The 18,633-nt window shown below is 47.4% G+C and overlaps 1 long non-coding RNA gene across 1 annotated transcript in view; it reads left to right on the top strand.

The window, feature by feature from the left end:
• Positions 1–18,633, top strand: part of LOC308577018 — a 219,816-nt gene that overhangs the window by 54,909 nt on the left and 146,274 nt on the right. The window lies entirely within an intron of this gene.

Below are 18,633 nucleotides of genomic sequence, written 5' to 3' on the forward strand. Positions count from 1 at the left end.
CGCAAGGGAGGCTCTTGGGCGCCCGCGCCGCCGCCTGCGCACAGAGGAGCCGCGCGCGCCCCGCACCTCCGCGCAGTAAGTTGCGCCTTGCCCGGCGGGGGTGGCAGGAGGAGATCCATGCGCGGAAAGGCAGGATTGTCCCACATTTCAGTGTGATACAGTTTCGTCCTGTGTTTCAAGTCTTCTTTCTCTATCTCTGCTAAGTTAGGAACCCTCTCCACAGGCAGGTGTTTTGAAAAGGTGTAGCAAAGACCCCATGAATCCTAGGCTTGGAGGAGACCTCGTGGTTCATCTACTCCAACCTCTTGCAATACGGGAACCTTTTGCTCCACATGGGGCTCGAACCCACCACCCGGAGGGGAAGAGGCTCACGCTCCACCGACCGAGCCCTGGGTGGCCAAACAGGGGAATAAATTCGTGTTTATGCGCGTGTGCACGTGCGTGTGTAAGGAATCAGAGAGGGGCCGCAAGAGATTGGCACGGATTGCTTTGAAGTTACTTTTGGGGGGACGGAACCAAAGGGACCCCTGCCCTTCGGTTGGTCCTAATAAAGGCATGGCCCAGATATGGGGATCCTAACCATGTCTACTCGGAAGTAAGTCCCATTGCTGAGTAAGTGTCTGTAGGATTGCAGCCTTCGAATGAGACTCTTAAAGCTCCAATACTCACTTTACTGAAAGAAGTCGCACTGAATTCAGTGGGATTTACTTAGGAGTAGATATGTATAGGATTGCTTTGCTTTGAGCAGTCTGTGATATTCCAGAAGTAATATTTGGAAGTGTCACTTATTGATGATTCCAATCTCCATTATTTAAAGCACTCACCTCCCATGAACAACCAGAGTGCAGTCCTGGCTCCAAGTGGCTGCTCTCATATGACAGAGGGTTGCAAATCATCTCTCCCCTCCCTTGGCAGGCTTCCTCTTGTGTCTTTTAACTGCTGCAGAGCAGGCAGGAATATAACAGGTGCAGCTCTTTGCATTACACTGCACATTCATGCATTCAAATGCAGCGCTCTTTGAATTTTTGCCCAACATGCAGCTGTCAACCTTCTCAATGCAAAGTGAATCCCAGCCATCTTTACAACGCATGGAAATGCAGGATCTGATAAGGTAAAGGTAAAGGGACCCCTGACCATTAGGTCCAGTCGTGACCGACTCTGAGGTTGCGGCGCTCATCTCGCTTTATTGGCCAAGGGAGCCAGCGTACAGCTTCCAGGTCATGTGGCCAGCATGATTAAGCCGCTTCTGGCGAACCAGAGCAGCGCACGGAAACGCCGTTTACCTTCCTGCCGGAGCGGTACCTATTTATCTACTTGCACTTTGACATGCTTTCAAACTGCTAGGTTGGCAGGAGCTGGGACCGAACAACAGGAGCTCACCCTGTTGCGGGGATTTGAACCACCAACCACCTGATCAGCAAGTCCTAGGCTCTGTGGTTTAACCCACAGCGCCACCCGCGTCCTCCGAGGATCTGATAGTGACCTTAATAAAGGGTTGCACTTATTTTGATGCACAGATGTTGCAATAAACAGCTTATCCTCAAACATGTAATGTGGAAAGAAGCCCCACTAACTTCCGCGGCACAAGACTGAAGGGCATTTTACGCAGCAGTCTTTGCTTAGAGCTACGCTGGCACTGGAGCGTCTTTTTCATGCAATAAATGCATATTGGCTAAATGGAAGGCAAATGATGTGCTTCCTTAAAGAATCGAGGAAGCTGATTGGCTGCTGTTCCCCAATATGCCTGTTAAGGGATACCTAGCTCTCCTGGCAGGTTACCTCTTTATTACCAGAAGCATCACTGCAACAGCAGGGCATCTGCTCCCAACATGATGCGTGAAGCACCTTTTACTTCCACATAACTCACCAGCTATTAGTACGGCACAGTCTTGGAGTTGGGGGGCTTGTGAGCCACAAATGGATTAATTTTATTTATTCCCTGCACTTTTATTCTGCCTTTCTTTCACCATAAAATTCAAAGTGGGCTTCTAAAGTGGTCTCCCATCCAAATGCTGACCAGGCCCAGACCTGCTTAACTTCAGCAACATTCCTGCGTCCTGAGTCCTCAGATCAAACAATGTCTGAAATTAAGGGAACTTTAGGGGTCTGTTGCTCAAATAAGGAAAAAGTTCCATGGTGTGGGAGGGGAGTATGCGGAAGCTCATAAGCACACAGAAAGTAACTCTATGCATTTTGGCCAATATATTAGGATTATGGTACAAACAGCACTATTTGTTTTACTTATAAAATTTATAGTTTCCCCCTTTGACAGTAGTCTTAGAAAAACTAAGGAGAAGTCAGAGTATTTAAAACATTTACACTATTCTCCAATACAGTGGTACCTCGGGTTACATACGCTTCAGGTTACAAACGCTTCAGGTTACAGACTCCGCTAACCCAGAAATAGTGCTTCAGGTTAAGAACTTTGCTTCAGGATGAGAACAGAAATCATGCTCCGGTGGCACGGCAGGAGCAGGAGGCCCCATTAGCTAAAGTGGTGCTTCAGGTTAAGAACAGTTTCAGGTTAAGTACGGACCTCCGGAACGAATTAAGTACTTAACCCGAGATACCATTGTACCCGATTTAAAATTTACCATAGATTTTTTTTCCCCATTCCAATTTTCAAAATAGAGGTAACTGCTATTCTTCATAGGCCTGGCAAAGCTTACCAGCCAGGCAACAGGAAGGAAGTAGAATAAAGCAGGCTGAGAAACTCCACAATTTGCTATGTTCATGGTATTTTTTTTTAAGAACTGGTAAATCTGCAATCCTGAAACAAATGGAAAATTCTTAAGGGTCATTGTCTTTAGTTGGAGTTATTCATTGCAAGCAGATTCAGATTGAGTAAGTATAATAATAATAATAATAAATAATAAATTTTATTTATATCCCGCCCTCCCCAGCCAAAGCCGGGCTCAGGGCGGCTAACAACAATCAAATAATCAGTCAAATAATCACACAATCTAAAAATATTTCATTATAAAAATTAATTAAATCAAATTGATGGCAACCAATTAAGCAGAATTATGTGCAGGTTGCCAGAGGAGGGAGTCAGGCTGCGCCCTGACCAAAGGCCTGGCGGAACAACTCTGTCTTGCAGGCCCTGCGGAAAGATGTCAGGTCCCGCAGGGCCCTAGTCTCTTTTGACAGAGCATTCCACCAGTTTGGAGCTGCAGCCGAGAAGGCCCTGGCTCTAGTTGAGGCCAGCCTAACCTCTCTGAGGCCTGGGACCTTGAGGATGTTATTATTTGCAGACCGTAGGTTTCTCTGTGGGGCATACCAGGAGAGGCGGTCCCGTAGGTACGAGGGTCCTAGGCCGTATAGGGCTTTAAAGGTTAAAACCAGCACCTTAAACCTGATCCTGTACTCCACCGGGAGCCAGTGCAGCTGGTATAATACCGGATGAATGTGCTCTCGCAGCGAAGACCCCATAAGGAGTCTCGCCGCGGCATTCTGCACCCGCTGGAGTTTCTGGGTCAGTCTCAAGGGCAGCCCCACGTAGAGCGAGTTACAATAATCCAGTCTGGAGGTGACCGTCGCATGGATCACAGTGGCTAGGTCAGGACGAGAGAGATAAGGGGCCAACTGCTTAGCTTGGCGGAGATGAAAAAATGCCGCCTTTGTTATAGCTGTAATCTGCGACTCCATAGAGAGGGAGGTATCGAAGATTACACCCAAACTCTTAACGGCCGGTGCTGGCACTAATTGCACCCCCGCAAGAGATGGGAGTTGCCCCCTCGATCCCATATCGTCCCGCCCCAGCCAGAGGACCTCTGTCTTCGAAGGATTTAACTTCAACCGGCTCCCACGTAACCATCCAGCCACAGCTTCCAGACATCTGGTCAGTGTGTCTGGGGCCGAGTCAGGATGGCCATCCATCAACAGATAGAGTTGGGTGTCATCAGCATACTGATGGCAACCCAGCCCAAAACTCCGGACAAGCTGGGCGAGGGGGCGCATAAAGATGTTAAAAAGCATCGGGGAGAGAATTGCACCCTGAGGCACTCCACACACCAAGGAGTGGCGTGATGACAATTCCCCCCCAAGCGCCACCCTCTGTCCCCGACCAGAGAGAAACGAGCGCAGCCATTGAAGGACTGTGCCCTGGATCCCCACGTCGGCAAGGCGGTGGTCCAGGAGTTCGTGATCGACCATGTCAAAGGCTGCTGACAGATCTAGAAGAATCAGCAGCCCTGACCCGCCTCGATCCAGCTGCCTGCGGAGATCATCTGTTAGGGCGACCAGAGCCGTCTCGGTCCCATGACCAGCGCGGAAGCCGGACTGGAATGGGTCCAGAGCAGATGTTTCATCCAGAAACCTACCAAGCTGTTCAGCAACCGCTCTCTCAATCACCTTACCCAGGAATGGAAGATTCGAAACCGGGCGGTAATTGGATAGATCTGAGGGATCTAATGATGTTTTCTTTAAGAGCGGACGCACCACCGCCTCCTTCAGTTCCCCTGGGAATATCCCGGTGCCAAGGGACAAATTGATGATATCCCCCAGGGGGCCCCGCACCTCGTCTGGACACGCTCTAATCAGCCATGACGGGCACGGGTCAAGAGGACAGGTGGTGGGCTTTCCAGCTTGGAGGAATCTGTCCACATCGGCTGGAGATATCCGGTCAAAGTGGTCCAATACTGGACCCGAGGACAGTCGAGGGGCCTCCAGTTCCTTTATTGTATCCAAATTGGCAGGGAGGTCATGGCGGAGCAACAGGACCTTCTCCGCAAAAAAGCTCGCAAATGCCTCACAGCTGTGTGTCAGATTGTTATTTAAATTTGGCTGTCCTTCAAGGGACGTTAAAGACCGGATTATACTAAATAATTGCGCCGGGCGAGAGCTAGCGGATGCAATGGAGGCCGAGAAGTAAGACTTCTTAGCAGCCTTCACTGCCATCTCATAGGTTTTCATAAAAACCCTATAAGATGTTCTTGAGGCTCCGTCACGGGCACCCCGCCATACTCGCTCTAGCCGTCTGAGGTCCCGCTTCATTTTCCGAAGCTCCTCGGTAAACCAGGGAGCCCGGTTTCTGCGGGGTCGCAGAGGGCGCTTAGGTGCGATCTCATCGATGGCTGCCAGGAGCTGGGTATTCCAGCCCTCAACAAGCTCAGTCAATGAGTCGCCAGGGGGAGCAAGGTCCCGCAAGGCTTGACGGAATCTATCCGGGTCCATCAGCCTCCGCGGGCGAGCCCAAATCGGCTCGCCACCTAAGCAGGGTGGGGGTGGAAAGTCAATCCTGGCTTTCAGAGCGTAGTGATCAGACCATGGCACCTTCATCGAAGGAGACATGATCACATCTATACCGGCGCCAAAGATCAAATCCAGCGTGTGGCCTGCTTGATGTGTGGGGCCCGAAACAAACTGGGAGAGCCCTAGTGTCGCCATGGAAGACACCAGGTCCAGAGCCTGTGAGGAGGGAGTGGCATCAGCGTGGAAGTTGAAGTCTCCCAATACCAATAGGTTAGGGAACTCCAAGGCCCAGCCGGCCACCGCCTCCAGCAGGCCTGACAGGGTGGCTGCTGGTACTTGGTTTTTCTATCCAATACTGCAGTAAGCTTGCGTATTTCTATCATATATACCCAAACCTGTTTTGATGTAAGGTGAACTGAAAGAGGATAAGGAATGCAGCTAGTAATGTTTTCCCTCTCACCTCTAGCAACAGGGTGAAATGTTGCTAAGTGAAAGTTTGCAAATACAGTGGTACCTCGGGTTGCATACACTTCAGGTTACAGACACAGCTCAGAGCAGGAGGGGCCTTCTCTCCAGGCTCGATTACTTGCAGCTGGCTCCCACATCTCTCCTCCAGAGGAGACTTACAGAAGCACAAGGGAAAAGCTGCAGAGGGCAATGATGCTGAGAGCCCTTCTTCACCTTCCTGGAAGTTGCAGCGGCTGCACTTGTAGGTCTTCTTCACTAAGAGCAGGCTCCATGGTGGGTGAAGCGGAGCAAGGATCCCATACAGGTAACGGTGAAGGTAAAGGAACCCCTGACCATTAGGTCCAGTCATGACCGACTCTGGGGTTGCAGCGCTCATCTCGCTTTATTGGCCAAGGGAGCCGGCGTACAGCTTCCAGGTCATGTGGCCAGCAGGACTAAGCCGCTTCTGGCGAACCAGAGCAGCGCACGGAAATGCCGTTCACCTTCCTGCTGGAGCGGTACCTATTTATCTACTTGCACTTTGACGTGCTTTCGAACTGCTAGGTTGGCAGGAGCAGGGACCGAGCAATGGGAGCTCACCCCGTCATGGGGATTCGAACTGCCGACCTTCTGATTGGCAAGTCCTAGGCTCTGTGGTTTAACCCACAGCGCCACCCGCGTCCCATCCATCCCATACAGAGGATGCTGCTAATAAAATTGTACGTAGCATGAAGCAAGTTTTTTTAAAAAAAATTCTTCCGTGTCATCTAGAGACTCTTCTGGGCTCTAGCCAGAAAGGAGTCTCCTTGTTCCAGGTTAGGAAAGAATCAACTTCCTTCTCTGGAGAGAAGACAGAGGCTGGAATTTATGGAATAATGCTGGGAGCGAGGTCTATTAGGCCAATGATTTTCTCTGTAATCACTTTGTGGATATGCAGTCAGGACTTCTCAGAAAGGGAGAAAACCACTGTATGGTTTGCTTGTGGCTAAATATCTGTGTACAGTGGTACCTCAGGTTAAGTACTTAATTCGTTCCAGAGGTCCGTACTTAACCTGAAACTGTTCTTAACCTGAAGCACCACTTTAGCTAATGGGGCCTCCTGCTCCTGCCCGAGGTACCACTGTAGTCTATAGAAACAGAAATTCTTCTTTCAGAACATATTTTTGCATTGTGAATGATTGATGTTTCCTTTTGGGTGTTTACAGTGGAAATGATATTGCAGGCAGTGGAAGACGTGGAAATTGCCAAGCACTAAGATGAATCAGCTGGTCAGAGGCAATGTTCTGGAAGCTGACTAATATTGCATCATCAATAACTTTCTGGATCTGTCATGAACATCCATCTACGGAAAGATGCTTAACAGAATTTTAATTATGACTGCCACTTTCCTTGCCCTAAAGAGAGAAAAAAAATGCAAAGCCTCTTGTGGATATGCTATTCTCTGTGATAGAAGATTTGGTGTGCAATTTGAAGCCTTAAGGAAAACCAAGGCGTCAATTCAGGATCAGCTTCTGGACTGCAGGCAGTGCCCCAAAGCCACTACTTGAGTTGTTGGTGATTTTGATTCAAAAAGAGTTTTCATCCAATTATCAGTACTTGGACAAATTCTGGGATGGATTATTGAGATTAGCCTGCGAATCCTCAAAAAAGGAATAATTCTCACAATTTGTTCAGCACAAAACAGAGAAAGATGTTGCGTTTGGGTACCAGCAGGTGTGTGGGAGAAGGCAGTGTTTGAACTAGCCAGGCGCCAGGCACCTTTTCCCACTCAGGAGTGCCCCCTTGAGACCAAGTGCAGGTTTCCTGTTGCAAGGTTTGTGACTGAAAACCTCCACTCTTGAGCTTTTGGCATTCCCCTTTGCTACTCCCCTGCAGCCTTTTGAAATGCCAAAGAGACTCCATCTTGGCACTGTTTGCACAAGTAAACAAACAGACAAACAAACAAACAAACAAACAAACAAACAAACAAACAAACTGCAAAGCTCTTTCATGTGTTTAAGTGGATGCTTATTTGAATTGCCAACTTTGCAGGAGACAGTGCAGACTGTCCTCCTGTCCTGGGCTGTTCCCACCCTCCCCTGGGTTTACAAAAGCTGTAGCAACTGATTTTAAAGCTGGTGGCACTGTGGGACAGAGCTTAGGACTTGCCAATCAGAAGGTCAGCGGTTCGAATCCCCACGACGGGGTGAGCTCAGTCCCTGCTCCTGCCAACCTAGTAGTTCGAAAGCACATAAAAGTGCAAGTAGATAAATAGGTACTGCTCCGGCATTTCCGTGCGCTGCTCTGGTTCGCCAGAAGCGGCTTAGTCATGCTGGCCACATGACCCGGAAGCTGTACGCCAGCTCCCTCGGCCAATAAAGCGAGATGAGCGCCGGAACCCCAGAGCCGTCCGCGACTGGACCTAATGGTCAGGGGTCCCTTTACCTTTAACTGATTTTTTGGTCGGCCCACTTTCACTTATCCCTCCAGCTCTCTCTGCCTTTGCTCTGTTTCAATACTTTTAAAAGGCAACTCAAGGCAGCCCTCTTTAGGGAAGTTTTTAATGTCTAATGCTGTACTGTTTTTAATATTCAGTTGGAAGCCGCCCAGAGTGGCTGGGGAAACCCAGCCAGATGGGCGGGGTATAAATAATATATTATTATTATTATTATTATTATTATTATTATTATTATTATTATTATTATTTAGCTCCCTTTCAGTTCCTTGCTCCTAGATAGGAGAAGAAGAAGAAGAAGAGTTTGGATTTGATATCCCGCTTTATCACTACCTGAAGGAGTCTCAAAGCGGCTAACATTCTCCTTTCCCTTCCTCCCCCACAACAAACACTCTGTGAGATGAGTGGGGCTGAGAGACTTCAAATAAGTGTGACTGGCCCAAGGTCACCCAGCAGCTGCATGTGGAGGAGCGGAGACGCGAACCCAGTTCCCCAGATTACGAGACTACCGCTCTTAACCACTACACCACGCTGGGGGGGGGTGTGAATTACCTGCCTCCCCTTCTTCCTTCTCCCCCACTAGGAGCCATGTGACAAATAGCTTTTCCACCCTGGTTTCTAACACAGGTAGAAGGACAATCTGATTAATAATCATGCACAATCCCTTCAAGATGGGCGTTCCTCCTTGAAGTTGCTTTGTAGTTTTCGTAGCAAATCATGCTATGTGTTCCTACATTCAAGCTCATTCTGATTCTTTTTTCTAAGGTAACAAATGATACAATAATAAAAATTACCGCAATAATAAAAATCGCCACATTCACTCACTTTTTTTTTATTTGACATTTTTGGCAATTTTGGTCTCCCAGTGTCTGTATATCTCAGCGGCAATGTGCTGTGATTTGATGCTTAGTTACCTGATTCAGGGAGCACAAATTCTTTCCCTCCTCTAAAACTTTTGCCGCCATGGGAGGGAAAGGATTTATGCTACCTGTGGAGGCTGGTGTTGAGTTTCACTGGTTATGGGGGTATAGCCACGGATTGGACAATTTGTGGGTTGGACCTAAGGGTTGCCGTCCCCTCGGCCATCTATATCCCACCCATAAATTTAGCAATTTGGGCAGGAGATCTTCCCATGTGGAATGGCTCTGCCAGGGGACTCTTTTGCCACTGCATCTGTTTGTCACACAATGGTGTGACCTGCTCTACTGTGTTTGGGCTTCTGCTCAGTCTTGCAGACCTGAGTGAGTGGTTCTCTCTCTCTCTGATAACATTTTATTAATTTTCCAAAAACAACAATAAATAAATAAATAAAAACAATCACAATGATACATAAAGAAAATGCAAACACCATAAACAAATTTTTGAACCATAATTTTGCTTGACTTCCCTCCCCACTCCCCCTCTTGGTTCCATTGTTTAGTACTTGTTCATGCACGTCCATAAAACCTTATAATCTTAATAATCCAATTTGAAACCGCCTTCATCTTATTACATGTGACTTTTTAAAGTTATACTAATGTAAATATCTGTACACAAAGCTTAAAGGTTATGCATTGAACATTTATCCCTTTTAAAAAAAAAAAAAAATTCAAAGTCCTGAGTGATTGGTTTTCTCAGTCAAGGATGGGTTGAGTTTTTTTTAAAAAATGAAGTCAGTCTTGTTCCCAGGAGTGGAATTCTCTGTTGTTAGAATGACTGGGGACTCATATTCCCCCCACTGCGCTGAAATGTTTCTATTTTCATAAGGTTAATTAGTGGATTCCTAATGAGAACTGACTTAATAATAGCAGCTGTTACTGCTTGTGAATCTTCTAGGACTCCCAACATATTTTGGAGTCTCTCCTCTTTTTTTGTTGGCAAGTATTTGGGGGTGGCAAACATATTCAGTAGCGTTAAAATGTTATTGATAGCCAATGTTAAGAAGCAAACTACAGTTTTACCAATACAGTGGTACCTCGGGTTAAGTACGTAATTCGTTCCGGAGGTCTGTTCTTAACCTGAAACTGTTCTTAACCTGAAGCACCATTTTATCTAATGGGGCCTCCTGCTGCCGCCGTGCCACCAGAGAACAATTTCTGTTCTCATCTTGAAGCAAAGTTCTTAACTTGAAGCACTATTTCTGGGTTAGCGGAGTCTGTAACCTGAAGTGTATGTAACCTGAAGCGTATGTAACCTGAGGTACCACTGTATTGAATTCTCAGCATCAAGGGATGGGAGCCATTCAGGAAGTGGGGGAAAAGGAGGCAGTCTGTGCAGTAACTGAAAGTGGAGAAGTGAGGTTGGGGGGGGGGAGGCTGGGTAAAACACAGCCAGTTGCACTAACAGGGGTAAAGTTGCAACAAACAACCCTTGAAAGTCGTTGCAATAAGGCTGTCTGATAAGCTGCATTTATTTTATATGACTGTGAAAACTTGTAAGCGCTTTACATCAAATGCACATTAAAATTACTGATGAAGGTCAGAAGTTAAGAACAAGTTGACCTAAAAATATCAAAATACAAATAGGACCAGCAGTTTAAAATGTGTTTTGTAAAAAAAGCTTCATATTAAAAGACATGTCAACTTTAAGTACAGTGAGCCATCTGCCTAATCTCAAGTGGCAGGTAGTCCCAAAGTGTAGATGCTGTTACAGCAACAGATGGATCCTGTATGAACCTTATTTCTGCAGACTGAAGTGGCTGAATGGCCATCGATGGGGTAAGGCGATCCAGTTTAAGTAAAAAGCTTGCCAGCTGTTAGGGGCTTTATCTACTAATAGTGAGACCTAGGATACCACATCCTTATGTGACATACGTTACTTTCAGAGCCTAGGCCTGCTTAGAGGCAGCATTTAGCCTCGTGCAGAAACAAATTCCTAATTTAACAAGGTTGCTGGAGAGATTTAAGAGGATTTTGAAGCAAACACACTATATGCAACAATGAAGAATTAACGCGGTGTCTTGTGTGTGCTGTGTGAGGGCAATAGCACTGCGGAGGAGGGGGTGCTGGGAACAAGGTCCCAAGGAGAAAATACGGATCAATTTAGGAGCCTGTATGAAGCCCACAGGGATGCGGGTGGCGCTGTGGGTTAAACCACAGAGCCTAGGACTTGCTGATCAGAAGGTCAGTGGTTTGAATCCCCGGACGGGGTGAGCTCCTGTTGCTCGGTCCCTGCTCCTGCCAACCTAGCAGTTCGAAAGCATGTCAAAGTGCAAGTAGATAAATAGGTACCGCTCCGGCGGGAAGGTAAACAGCGTTTCCGTGCGCTGCTCTGGTTCGCCAGAAGCGGCTTAGTCATGCTGGCCACATGACCCGAAGCTGTACGCCGGTTCCCTTGGCCAATAAAGTGAGATGAGCGCCGGAACCCCAGAGTCGGTCACGACTGGACCTAATTTGCCATCTTGCCAAAGGTTGCAGGCAGCTTTACCTGCAGAAAATGTATGTTGATTGCCCTCTTAGAAGACAAAGTCCAGCAACTGGAGGAACGTGTAGCTACGCTCCAAAGAATTAGAGAGCTGGAGCTCTTCTTGGAAGCAACAGAGAACACCGTCTCCACCAAGGAGGAGACAGGGGACACCCCTCAGAAGGAGGCTAGTTCACCAACACAGGTGCCAGATATATAGAGAAACGTGACTCAAAGAAGTAGGAGGCCCAGGGTTCGCTCTGATTGTTTAGAAATACACAATCGCTTTGAAGTCCTCTCCCCTAGCATGGAAGACGAAGAACAGACTCCATTTGAGGATCTCTCCCTCATTACAGTCGATCAGGTATATGAAGACGAGCAGCAAAGTCAGTCCTCAGGGAATGTGCAGGCGACCTTGGAACGGACAGCTCATGGAAGAACCCCGACCAAACCTAAGAGGAGGTGTGTAGTGGTGATAGGGGATTCCCTACTGAGGGGAACAGAAGCAGTGATCTGTGGGCCTGACAAGATGTCTCGGGAGGTGTGCTGTCTCCCTGGGGCTAAGATCCAAGATGTAACTGAACGACTGCAAGGAATCATAAAACCCACTGACAAATACCCCTTCCTCTTGGTTCATGTGGGAACCAATGACACTGCAAGCAATAGCCTCCAGAAGATCAAAAGAGACTACGAGGCTCTGGGCAGGAAATTGAAGCAATTAAATGCACAAATTGTCATCTCATCTGTCCTCCCAGTTGAACGACGTGGCCCAGGGAGAAAGGAAAAAATAGTGGAAGTGAACAGCTGGCTTTGCAAATGGTGTAAACAGGAACGGTTTGGATTCTTAGATCACAGACTGCAGTTTCTTGAAGATGGACTTCTGGCAAGCGATGGGCTGCACCTCACAACGGTTGGGAGGAATGTTTTCCCCAAAAATCTCAGAAACCTCATCAGGAGGGCTTTAAACTGACTAATATGGGGGAGGGAGACAGTGCTCCTGAAGGTAGGAGTCTATCAATTGATGAAGATGATCATCCAAATGTCATAGACCAAATGGAGCAAACAGCACACAGACCTAGTGATGGGAGGATAAAATACTTAAATAAGAGACACGGGGGAATGATTAATGGACTTCAATGTCTGTACACTAATGCGCAAAGCATGGGAAATAAACAAGATGAGCTTGAGCTCTTGGTACAGCAAACTAAATTTGACATAATAGGCATCACTGAAACCTGGTGGGATAAGTCCCACGATTGGAATGTAATAATGGAGGGATACAATCTATTTCAGAGAAACAGACCAGACAAGAAAGGAGGAGGAGTGGCGTTATATGTCAGGGATGTGTATACCTGTGAAGAGATCCAAGATTTAGAACCTCAAAGCCAAAGTGAGAGCATTTGGGTCAAAATTAAGGGAGAGAAGAATAACAGAGACCTCATTGTGGGAGTTTACTATAGATCCCCAAGCCAAACGGAGGACATAGATGATGCCTTCCTGGAACAGATGGCCAAGCATGCAAAAGGAAGGGAGATAGTAGTAATGGGGGACTTCAATTACCCGGGTATTTGTTGGATGTCAAACTTAGCCAAGAGCATAAGGTCAAACAGATTCCTCACTGGCCTTGCAGACAACTTCATTGTCCAGAAAGTGGGAGAAGCAACAAGAGGAACAGCCATTTTAGATCTGGTCCTAACCAATGTTGATGACCTGGTTAGTGGGGTAGAAGTGGAAGGATCATTAGGCGCGAGTGATCATGCTCTTCTGAAGTTTACTATACAGCGGAAAGGAGCAGCCAAGCATACTAGGACTCAATTTCTTGACTTTAAGAAAACCGACTTCATAAAACTTAGCGAAGTGCTGGGTGAGATCCCATGGACAGTAATACTAAAAGGAAAGGGAGTTCATGATGGCTGGGAGTTTGTTAAGAGGGAGATAGTTAAAGCACAACTTCAGGCAATACCAATGAGACAGAAACATGGAAGGTGCCCAAAGAAGCCAGGGTGGCTATCTAAAGAACTTTTAACTGAGTTAAGATTCAAAAAGGATGTGTACAAAAAATGGAAAAGGGGGGAAACCACCAAAGAGGAATTCAAACAAATAGCCAGCACATGTAGAGACAAAGTCAGAAAAGCTAAAGCACAGAATGAACTCAGGAAGATGTGATCTCAGAACCACTGGCAGTCATCTTTGAGAATTCCTGGAGAACAGGCGAAGTCCCGGCAGACTGGAGGAGGGCAAATGTTGTCCCTATTTTCAAAAAGGGGGAAAGAGAGGACCCAAATAATTACCGCCCAGTCAGTCTGACATCAATACCAGGGAAGATTCTGGAGGAGATCATTAAGCAAACAGTCTGTGAGCACCTAGAAAGGAATGCTGTGATCACCAATAGTCAGCATGGATTTCTGAAAAATAAGTCATGTCAGACTAACCTGATCTCGTTTTTTGACAGAATTACAAGCGTGGTAGATGAAGGGAACGCAGTGGATGTAGCCTACCTTGATTTCAGCAAGGCATTTGACAAGGTGCCCCATGATATTCTTGTAAAGAAGCTGGTAAAATGCAGTCTTGACTATGCTACCACTCAGTGGATTTGTAACTGGCTGACTGACCGAACCCAAAGGGTGCTCATCAATGGTTCCTCTTCATCCTGGAGAAGAGTGACTAGTGGGGTGCCACAGGGTTCTGTCTTGGGCCCGGTCTTATTCAACATTTTTATCAACGACTTGGATGATGGACTCAAGGGCATCCTGATCAAATTTGCAGATGACACCAAACTGGGAGGGGTGGCTAACACCCCAGAGGACAGGATCACACTTCAAAACGACCTTGACAGATTAGAGAACTGGGCCAAAACAAACAAGATGAACTTTAACAGAGAGAAATGTAAAGTATTGCACTTGGGCAAAAAAAAAATGAGAGGCACATATACAAGATGGGTGACACCTGGCTTGAGAGCAGTACATGTGAAAAGGATCTAGGAGTCTTGGTTGACCACAAACTTGACATGAGCCAACAGTGTGACGCGGCAGCTAAAAAAGCCAATGCAATTCTGGGCTGCATCAATAGGAGTATAGCATCTAGATCAAGGGAAGTAATAGTGCCACTGTATTCTTCTCTGGTCAGACCTCACCTGGAGTACTGTGTCCAGTTCTGGGCACCATAGTTCAAGAAGGACACTGACAAACTGGAACGAGTCCAGAGGAGGGCAACCAAAATGGTCAAAGGCCTGGAAACGATGCCTTATGAGGAACGGCTAAGGGAGCTGGGCATGTTTAGCCTGGAATAGAGGAGGTTAAGGGGTGATATGATAGCCATGTTCAAATATATAAAAGGATGTCATATAGAGGAGGGAGAAAGGTTGTTTTCTGCTGCTCCAGAGAAGCGGACACGGAGCAATGGATCCAAACTACAAGAAAGAAGATTCCACCTAAACATTAGGAAGAACCTCCTGACAGTAAGAGCTGTTCGACAGTGGAATTTGCTGCCAAGGAGTGTGGTGGAGTCCACTTCTTTGGAGGTCTTTAAGCAGAGGCTTGACAACCATATGTCAGGAGTGCTCTGATGGTGTTTCCTGCTTGGCAGGGGGTTGGACTCGATGGCCCTTGTGGTCTATTCCAACTCTATGATTCTATGATTCTAATATTCAGGGGTCCCTTTACAATTATGAATCCCACAGGCTGGTGGAATCTGTAGGGCTGGCCAATATAAAGATGTATTGCCGTTTAGTCATGTCCGACTCTTCGTGACCCCATGGACCAGAGCACGCCAGGCACTCCTGTCTTCCACTACCTCCCGCAGTTTGGTCACGCTCATCTTACATTCCAGGTTCCTATGCAATATTTTTCTTTACAGCATTAGACTTTCCTTCGCTTCCAGGCATATCCGCAATTGAGCGACATTTTGGCTTTGGCCCAGCCGCTTCATCAGCTCTGAATCTACTTGTACTTGTCCTCTGCTCTTCCTCAGTAGCATGTTGGACGCCTTCCGACCTGAGGGGCTCATCTTCCAGCGTCATAAGTTTTATATGCCTGTTGTCTTTGTCCATGGAGTTTTCTTGGCAGGGATACTGGAGTGGCTTGCTGGTTCCTGCTCCAGGTGGATCACGTTTGGTCAAAACTCTCCACTATGACCTGTCCATCTTGGGTGGCCCTGCATGGCATAGCTCATAGCTTCTCCAAGTTATTCAAGCCCCTTCGCCACGGCAAGGCAGTGATCCATGAAGGAGCAACTCTACCTAGAGATGCCTAAACATGCAAAGGTCAGCTGGAGGAGGGGTATGCCTGATATGCAAGTGATTTTTTTGGGGGTGGGCAGCCTAGCTTGTACCCAGCCCCCTACACACACCTGACTTCTTGTGATGAGGCCAAGGGTCTGAAGAGGGATAATATCGTTCATCAACGTGTACGGAAACCATGGGGAAAGCATCTTTCCATTTTCATGTACACGGCGACATTTAACCATCCAAGGACATTTTGCTGCTAATCCACTTAAGAGTCTCGCCGTGGGCAGAATGAGCTCTGAGCTTCTGCTCTTCAATCCCATTCTTGGCTCACGGCAGCCTTTGGAGCTCTTCAGAAAACTGCTGGGGACAATGAGGACAGAGGACAGAGGACAGCGCAAGAGATGGTTCCCACGGGGGTTCGACTGGAAGAGGCTGGCTTTCTGTTGGGGTGGGGAGGAGAAGAAGATGTGGTAGAGGCAGGACTCAGAGACACGCTGAATCCACATGCCACCTTCCTAGACCACTGATGGTGTGATGCAGATGTGCAAGAGAAAAAGGGAATAATGGCATGTTGACAGCCTGGAGCCAGTCAAGTATTTGGACTGTGCTAATGTAAATAAGCGGGATGCGGGTGGCACTGTGGGTTAAACCACAGAGCCTAGGACTTGCCGATCAGAAGGTCGGTGGTTCGAATCCCCGGACGGGGTGAGCTCCCGTTGCTCGGTCCCTGCTCCTGCCAACCTAGCAGTTTGAAAGCACGTCAAAGTGCAAGGAGATAAATAGGTACCGCTCCGCCGGGAAGGTAGACAGCGTTTCCGTGTGCTGCTCTGGTTTGCCAGAAGTGGCTTTGTCATGCTGGCCACATGACCCGGAAGCTGTACGCCAGCTCCTTCGGCCAATAAAGCGAGATGAGCGCCGCAACCCCAGAGTCGGTCACCCCTAATGGTCAAGGGTCCCTTTACCTAATGTAAATAAGCACACAGCTTGTGTGTTTTGCTGGGATCTGGGGAGATAAATTACTGTGTCAAGCACCTATTAGAAAGTGCTCTTATCAAATGGGCTCCCTGTCTATATTTAGCAGGAAAATTCTTCATTTGCTGGTTCCGTTCCCTGGTAAATGGGACACGGATGGCGCTGTGGGTTAAACCACAGAGCCTCTTGGGCTTGCCGATCAGAAGGTTGGCAGTTCGAATCCCTGCGACGGGGTGAGCTCCCGTTGCTCGGTCCCTGCTCCTGCCAACCTAGCGGTATGAAAGCACGTCAAAGTGCAAGTAGATAAATAGGTACTGCTCCGGCGGGAAGGTAAACGCTGTTTCCATGTACTGCTCTGGTTCGCCGGAAGCGGCTTATTCATGCTGGCCACATGACCCGGAAGCTGTACGCCAGCTCCCTCGGCCAATAAAGCGAGATGAGTGCCGGAACCTCAGAGTTGGTCACGACTGGACCTAATGGTCAGGGGTCCCTTTACCTTTAGCTTTAGCTTCCCTGGTAAATACTGTTACCCCTCTCCCCCCACCCTCTACCAAACATCTGAAAGGCCAAATGTTCAACCCTGTTTTAGGAGAGGTGCCAATGAAAAGATAAAACCACTTTCTTCCTTTCATGTTTTGTGAGTATGCTTTTTTTAGGGGCAGCCATGGGGCTGGCAAAATCTATTGGAACTATTCAACACTTTGCTGTGCTGGTAGGGTGGCTGCCATTTTAGATTTCCCCCAAAAAGTCCAGTTTGGGGCATTTCTAGATACAGCCTCTGAGGGGAAATGGTAGAAGGGTGTTGTTCTGCAGGAATTTGGGAACCATCTCCCTCTCTCTCTCTCTCTCTCTCTCTCTCTCTCTCTCCCCCAATATCAAGTGAGTGTAAGTTGGAGAGAGGAATTCACTGTCAATCTAGCACAGAAACAGAACCCAATTAGTGTCAGTAGTGGCAGCAAACGGCAATATATAACCTATAATTTTAAACAGGAAGAACAAAAATTAATTTGGATCTAAGTTGCATAAGTATAGGTTTTTCTTATCAGTGAATAGCTTCATTATGCTGATACAATTAAAGCTTTCATTTGCAATGACTCTACCTCATTTTTTGTGCCAGCCCCTAGAAACATTGTAACCTGTTTTATTCTGTATCTGAGTTAGATCTGTTGATTGCAGAACTTCTTTCAGTGCCTGAAAATAGCTCTGAAACTGCTGCTGCGTGTATTCCATGTTGTGGCTGGCTGCAAAGGTCCTGGGAACTGTAACTTTTTATGGGTGTTGGGAATTGTAGTCATTCCCAGTGTAAACTTTCTTTGGGGGGGGGGATTTGTTGGATGTGTCAGGAAGCATCTCCACTTGCACTGAAGGCTGATGTGTCTGCATGGGAAAGGAGGAGCTGGAGATTATTATTATTATTATTATTATTATTATTATTATTATTATGAATTACTTATACCTTGCCCATCTGGCCGGGCCTCCCCAGTCACTCTGGGTGGCTTCCAACAGGATATTAAAAACACGATAAAACATCAAACATTAAAAACTTCCCTAAACAGGGCTGCCTTCAGGTGTCTTCTAAAAGTCAGGTAGTTTGTTGTTTAATTGTTTAATTCCTTGACATCTGGTGGGAGGGCATTCCACAGGGTGGGCACCACCACCAAGAAGGCCCTCTGCCTAGACCAGGGGTGGGCAACCTAAAGTCCATGGGCCGGAGGCCATTTCACCGGCCCCCAAGCTGCCCCTGAACCAAGCTGCCCTCTTGGCAAATCCCTACATGCTGTGCTAAACCAGCACAGCGCAGTGTGGGGACTCTCTTCCATGGCTCCAGAAATTGCTTCTGCACATGCCCAGATACCTGCTTTTGTGCAGGCACGATTTTTGGCATCTGGGCATGTGCAGAAGTGATTTCCAGCACCATGGACATACACAGACAAGATTTCTGGCGTCGCACTGCGCCGGCCCGGCCTACGGAGGATCTCCG

This window comes from Podarcis bocagei (genome assembly GCF_964188305.1).
Source record: "Podarcis bocagei genome assembly, chromosome: 17".
Taxonomy (NCBI): domain Eukaryota; kingdom Metazoa; phylum Chordata; class Lepidosauria; order Squamata; family Lacertidae; genus Podarcis; species Podarcis bocagei.